The sequence below is a fragment of the Coptis chinensis genome, chromosome 2 (assembly GCF_015680905.1).
Source record: "Coptis chinensis isolate HL-2020 chromosome 2, ASM1568090v1, whole genome shotgun sequence".
Taxonomy (NCBI): domain Eukaryota; kingdom Viridiplantae; phylum Streptophyta; class Magnoliopsida; order Ranunculales; family Ranunculaceae; genus Coptis; species Coptis chinensis.
The window spans coordinates 68,716,581-68,723,095 of record NC_141457.1 but is presented as its reverse complement, the minus strand read 5'-3'; positions in this window follow the sequence as shown (position 1 = coordinate 68,723,095).

Here is a 6,515-nt window from a genome sequence, read left to right as displayed (position 1 = left end):
AAGGAATGAAACAATCTTTGGTTAGCTCTACAAGCCTCCTCGTGTTTCTCGGTTTTTCTGCCGATGCTCTATTAGTCGCTTCTCCCACCTCAAAGACTCCATTCCCAAGCCCTACCAACGGAGAGGCTCCAGTTACATCAACACACGCATGCCTTCCTCGCGGACCAACCGTAGACCAATACATCTGCAGGCGGCGTGTCGATCTTCCCTCATTGGGATCGGTGAGAAAATTCTGAGGAGCTTCCTTCTTCACTTGTACCCCACCTCCAAAATGCATCACATAAAATATCTCGACATGATCATGTCGGTATTTGAAACCCAGAAATACCTACAATGTGCTGCATGGTCCCCGAAAGCATCTAGTCTACTCTTTTTGCAAACAGGGCATAGACCACCATCAGGGTACAAAGGAATCATGAGACGGTACCGAAGAATAGAACGATACTCCACCGGCGACATACGCTGTCCAAGTCCCTCCATCGGAATAGCCAGTAGAAAATCCTTTGCATGTTCTGACTGCAAGCATCCAATAACTGCTTTCTGACGAGTAGATAACACAAACTCCCTCTCAAGACCAGCAACCATCTTACTGTAAAACGCTTCCGCCAAAACTTTTTGTGGTTTTGAGGGGACGGTAGCATTCACAGCCAGAGAGTTAACATCAAAATCGGGTAGAGAGAGACTCAATGCACTGCTAGCAACATCAAGAATCTCATCCACAGGCACTGTGCCACAACTCCTAAGAATGTGGTTCTGAAGCTCAGAAGTCTGACAACGAGAGGCCACAAAAGCAAAAGTAGAGACATCAATGGCACAATAAATACCTAACCCACCCAGACGTAATGGGAGTGTCGATAGATGCCACTGCAAATCACCGAATCCAGGACCAGCAGAAACCACAATACCCTGGAGAACACTGCGGAGATGCCGATCAAAAGTCTTAGCTGCCTCTCTGAAAAGAGCTAGTGGACAAGTACGAATCGCAAAGACCAACTTAGAAAGCCCAGCACAAGCTCGTAAGAGCGCTAACTCACACTGTGGATCTTCCAAAATAGCTAAACGGTCCATCAAACTCATAGCCTTTTCAACACGCTTGCGAGCAAGGCCCATGACAAAGGATGAATCCGTCGACCGCACCCCAAGCAACTTGACCCCTGAGGCCGGGACAAATCTGAAGGAAAGAGACCGGGAGTGAAGCGACATGGATCCGTGATGGCCAAAATATCTCGTTTTAGCCACATTAAGAACCAACCCGTAAGAAGGTCCTTCTTCCGAATAATACCCAAAGCCGCCGCCACTGCTTCGTATCTCCGATCGAGTCCCGTCATCTAGGTACCAAGCCCGTAGTAATAACCCGACAACCGGACTGGATCCGTAAAATCGGGGATGCAACACTAGTGCAAAGAGAAGGGGACCCAAAGGATCGCCTTTGTTGGACCCCATGCTTGAGACCATATGTAGCCGTCCCCTAAATATAGCCTCGCAGGTTGACAATACAAGTACTCGACCCAAGGGGCAATAGCTGGGCAATGGATACGAACCTCTCTTAACATGGTAGTCCGATCAACCATGTTAAAAGCATTTTGAAAATCTACAAGTAGCATCGAAAGAGAAGTACTGTCCCTGTTAGCATAAACTATACGGTTGACAGCGTGCAAAATCGCTTCTGCTCCACCAGAAACACCAACCCCATGCTGAAAATCCTGTAAGTACCCTACCACATCTTTGGAAACTCCTTTCATTGCAATCTTGGAGACCAAGCGACGCCAAACCATCCCCACAGCTATAGGACGAATACTGTTATCCGGCTTGAGAAGTGGAGTAAGCGGAGCACTAGCAATGAATTCCGCTAACGGCTGTGGACATCGTCCCTGTAACCAAAGATTCACCACAGGAGTCAATGCATCTAGCAAATCAGATGATATAGCTGCTGCAGCACCACTCATGGCATCCAATAAATGCTGAGCTCGAAGACCATCACGACCACAAGAAGTACCTTTCGGAAATGACCTGATACATGACATTAGGGTGTCTCTCTCTATCACTAAAGGAGGCTCAGAAAAAGGAGCAGATGGTCTTACAGGTGGTTGTCGCATCGGGTGCTTCTCCTCTAATGCACATATAGTCTCCGCAGTATTGGAGGCAACTCCTGATGATGACAATACTTTTACCGCTGCAGCAAAATGTCCATCAGCAACTTTCTGCAAGCATCGGCGCACATTCTGAGAGGGGACAGATCTCTGTGGTGGCTGGATTGAAGGAGGCTCTATTACAGACAAGAGACGAAACATCCCACCAGGCTCATTCCATGTCGTCAAAGCATGGAGAACCTCCTTTCTCTTGAAGGTTTTTCTAGTACCGAACGGCGTTCCCGACGATTACGCGGAAAAAAACTTGCGAGTGTACGCGGCGAAGAAGAAGAGGCGAACCCAAGGCATAATTGAACCAGGATCGGCCGAAATATCCCAAAGAGCAGATTTCAGTGCACCAGAGAAAGCCAAACGACAAGCACGTGGTATACTTTTCACAGTACGAAAAGGTATACGGAATGCCTTATCAAGTAACGTCTCATCAAGAGAGGACGCAGCAACAAACGGATTAGGGGTATTATCGTCACCCCTCTCTGTTGTGGGTGTAAGATCTGTAGTGTTGGGCTTAGGGTGTGGTTGTGGTATGCCCACAATGACACATTCGGGTTCCCCATTCTCCATCAAAACAGGTGGTGGTATGGTAACATCTGGATGACGACATGGTATACCAAATGCGTGGATGCAAAGACAAATGCCACAAATCCATTTGTCTAATGACTTTAAGGAATCCTCTAGTGACAAAAAAAGTTCACGATCCTCCTTAAGTTCATCCCGTACCCTGTCGATACTCAACTGACAATCCATGTGTTGTTTATCGAAATGCGTGAAAATGTAGGGAACCGTAAATCCATTACTGTTTACTCTATTGGTGCATCCATGACGACCCTGGAAAGGACATTGAACACGCTTCTTAGGTGTTGGGTCACTGAACCCAGAAGAAGCAACCGAGAGGGCAAAACTTTTCTTCCCTCTCATAGCCAAATCCCGTCGAAAACTCAAAAAATTCAGTCGAACAAAACCCAAATCCTGAAATCGACAAATCCCAACTCCCTTAGAACAAACCCCAAATCGGCAAAACCAGATCCCATCATACAAATCCCATCATACAAACGGCACAACCAAATCCCCAAACAGCACAACCAAATCCCGTCGACAGTTCAACAAATTCCAAAACTCATACCACAAAATTCAAAGGTTCTAAACAATTAATAATACTAAGAATAATAATAATAGTAAGGATAAGAATTAAAATATATATACTGGAGGCTTTTGGCTTTTTTTTTTTTTTTTTTAAATGGCTTTTGGCTTGCGAGGCTGGTTGCTGCTACTGCTAAAGGTAGAAGGGCGCGGGTAGGGGTCTATACCAGGTTACATGGAATGTTGGTTGGGTCATTGGGTATAGTGGTGTTGGCGGTGTGAAAATCAGGATGGGTGGTAGGTGAATGATGATGTCGATGGTGGTGAGTGGGTGTTTGAGAAAATGGTGATAGAAGGGGTGGGATTGTGAGGCGATCGGAACTTCTTAGCATAGGTGATACATGGTGAGGGATTGGAGTGGTTTCCGAACAGTGGAGGTGTGGTGTGATTTGGAGAACGGTAGGGATCGGTGAAGAAATGGTGGAGGTGGTGGTAGAGAGAAACAGGTAATCGTGAGGGATTGGTGGTGGCGAAGGCAGTAACCAGTGAGTGTTGTTGGAAGGGGGTGGGGGGAGGAGCTGCACGAGTGGTGCTGCGTTGGGAGGTGCACGAGTAACCAGTGAATGATGTTATAGATCTGTTCTTTAAGTTGAACGATGGTGGTGGCGGCAGTGCTGGTCCAACGGTGGTGGCGGCAATGAGAGGTGGTGCCGGTGTTGCAAGGGTTGGGGAGCGAGTGGTGGAAGGTGGGTGGTGGTGCAGCACAAGAGGTGCTGCAGCACAACGATGTGAGGAAGAAGATGGTCGTTAATGTGTATTAATACAAGTTTTTTTTTTTTTTTTTATGATTTCAAGTTTTCAACCAACATTCACTAAATCTGTATTAATACAATTAACAAACCAATTTACAGTCCACGCTAAGTTTTCATTAAAATATATACTCGCCATCAAATTAATAAAAAAAATTACTTGCCAACTTTAAACTATAGTGGCCAGCTTATTGGGCTTTTATAACAACTTTTCAAAATTGAAAGCCTCTGAAACAAACATTTATGTTTAAGTAGTTTCTTTGACAGGTTGACATTATTGTTAAATTTCATGAGTATGTTGAGGTGAACAAATAAAGACTAAAACACAAAGCAATGACAACGATATTATATAAGTACACATAAGAATTTACACGTATTCCCTATACTCTGATTCCAGTGGATAAAATGGATCTCCATCATTTTAAATATCATTCTAGTGGATTAGTGGTACATACCTCATAAAATATATCATTTTAAATATCATTCTAGTGGATTAGTGGAACATACCTCATGATACATATCATTCTTTGGTTGTAATTCAATGCAGATCCAGTGACAATAGCCCATTGGATTTGCTCCTACAATTGTCGTTGCACCTGCGAGCAATTAGTAAGCCTTAATATGATCCATTCCAAGTGCCGAATTAAAATCCAAAAATTTAAATACCCAATCTTGAAAATCGTCTCAACTAACACTTAAGTGTCACGTAACCTATTTTACTGATCTCCAAACAAAGTTTTGCATCTAAAACATGCTATGAAGAGAAAAAGGAAAACTTATAAAAATGAAATGAAGATATATATTGTGTAAACATCTCTTTATTCCATCTTTTTACCTATGGTTCTTGTGTCAGCCTGTTTTATGACCAATGAGATGCCATGACCTAGGGCCCGAAGCGGAATAAGGAGAGGAGAATACGAAACACCGAAGCAGGTCCGTGGCATTCTAGAAGAATGTGGACCACATACGGACAGGGGACCCAAGGGGTGTCAAGGTCAAACTGAGGGCACGATAAGGAATAAGGGATGGGGTGTACAGGATCCGGGCCACGGAACCCTAAAGGGACAGGTGTGGAAAAGCTGACTGAAAGATGGTAGGCAGATCAACGGATGGAAAGAAGGGGTGGAGGATATAAAAAGAAACAGTGAACCTAAGATAGAGAGAGGGAGAGAGAGAGAGAGAAAAAAAAAAAAAAAAAAGAGAAGAGAAAAGAAAAGAGAGTTGAGAAGAGATTTGAGGGAGGGGTCCAGGAGGAGCGGACTGCCCTTGTCAGGGTCGATGCCGAGGATGTCACACTGATCGCTCCCCAGATCGCGGAACTTGGAAAAGATCTCAGAAGAAACACCAGTGTATATACGGGACAGCAAATCCATAACCCAACCTGGAACAGAGACAGATAGATATATTAACACAGGGGTCGTCAGGTCAACAAATCAAACAACCAACCGCACTCACCTCTTCTAAGGAAATGGAATTGCCTTAAGGATACTTCTGGGGGGAGGTCCGCGAAAAGAAAATTTCCCGAAACATAGAGGGGGTAGTGGTGTCATACTTTGTCGGAGGTGGTGATGCAGAGAACGAAGGATTTCTTCCGCGGACGCACGTACACAGAATGATTGGTGCCCAATGCTCCCAAACTTGGTGCTTTTCTTTATGAAGTAGTGGGTAGTGATGTTGTGAAGACAAATCTGCGGAGTATTGGATATGTTGTAGTAATTAGCGGCATAGAGAGTGGAGCAAGAAATTTGAATGAGTAATTAGTATAATTTTTCTATCTCATAGCTCTGCATAGTTGCTAATATTTTTTAAAATAATTTAATATAATGATACAACCCAAACAATCAATTAACTTAATTTAGTTTTTAGTTCATCAAACCTACATGTCCAATCGAACTATGATCTAGAGCCTAAAGGTCTTTATACTTCCGTTTGGGCCGGATCATATAAGGCTAGAAGCTAGCAATGCTGCAGAAAAAGAAGATTTGTTACCAAAAAAAAATAATAATAAGAAAAAAAAAATAATATATATATATATATATATATTGCAATGTAGTCCCATAGGAACCATAAATAGAAACACGTGTCATATTTGCAACAATAGATATTTTAGGCTCAATATAAGAGCATTCCCAATGCAAACAGTTTTGAAGGGAAATAGCAACTTGTCACCTTTATGAGCCAAAAACAATGGCCCAATGCAAGGGTGACAATGAGGGTAGAACTTGCTACTGAGATAGTTGCCGACTTGTAATCTTCGGACATAACTTTTTATTCCGTCTCACGTGTTTTTTCATTTTTTTTTTCTTTCGGACGGGATGTTTTATTCCATCCGGCGTGTTTTTTTTCGATATTTTTTCATTTTTTTATATTCAGATGGAATAAAACATTCCATCCGAATTTTAAAGTCACATTTGTATTGGGCAATCCCTAGTAATTTCTCTCGAAGAAAGTAACTATGAAAGAAAATAGTTCTATGTGG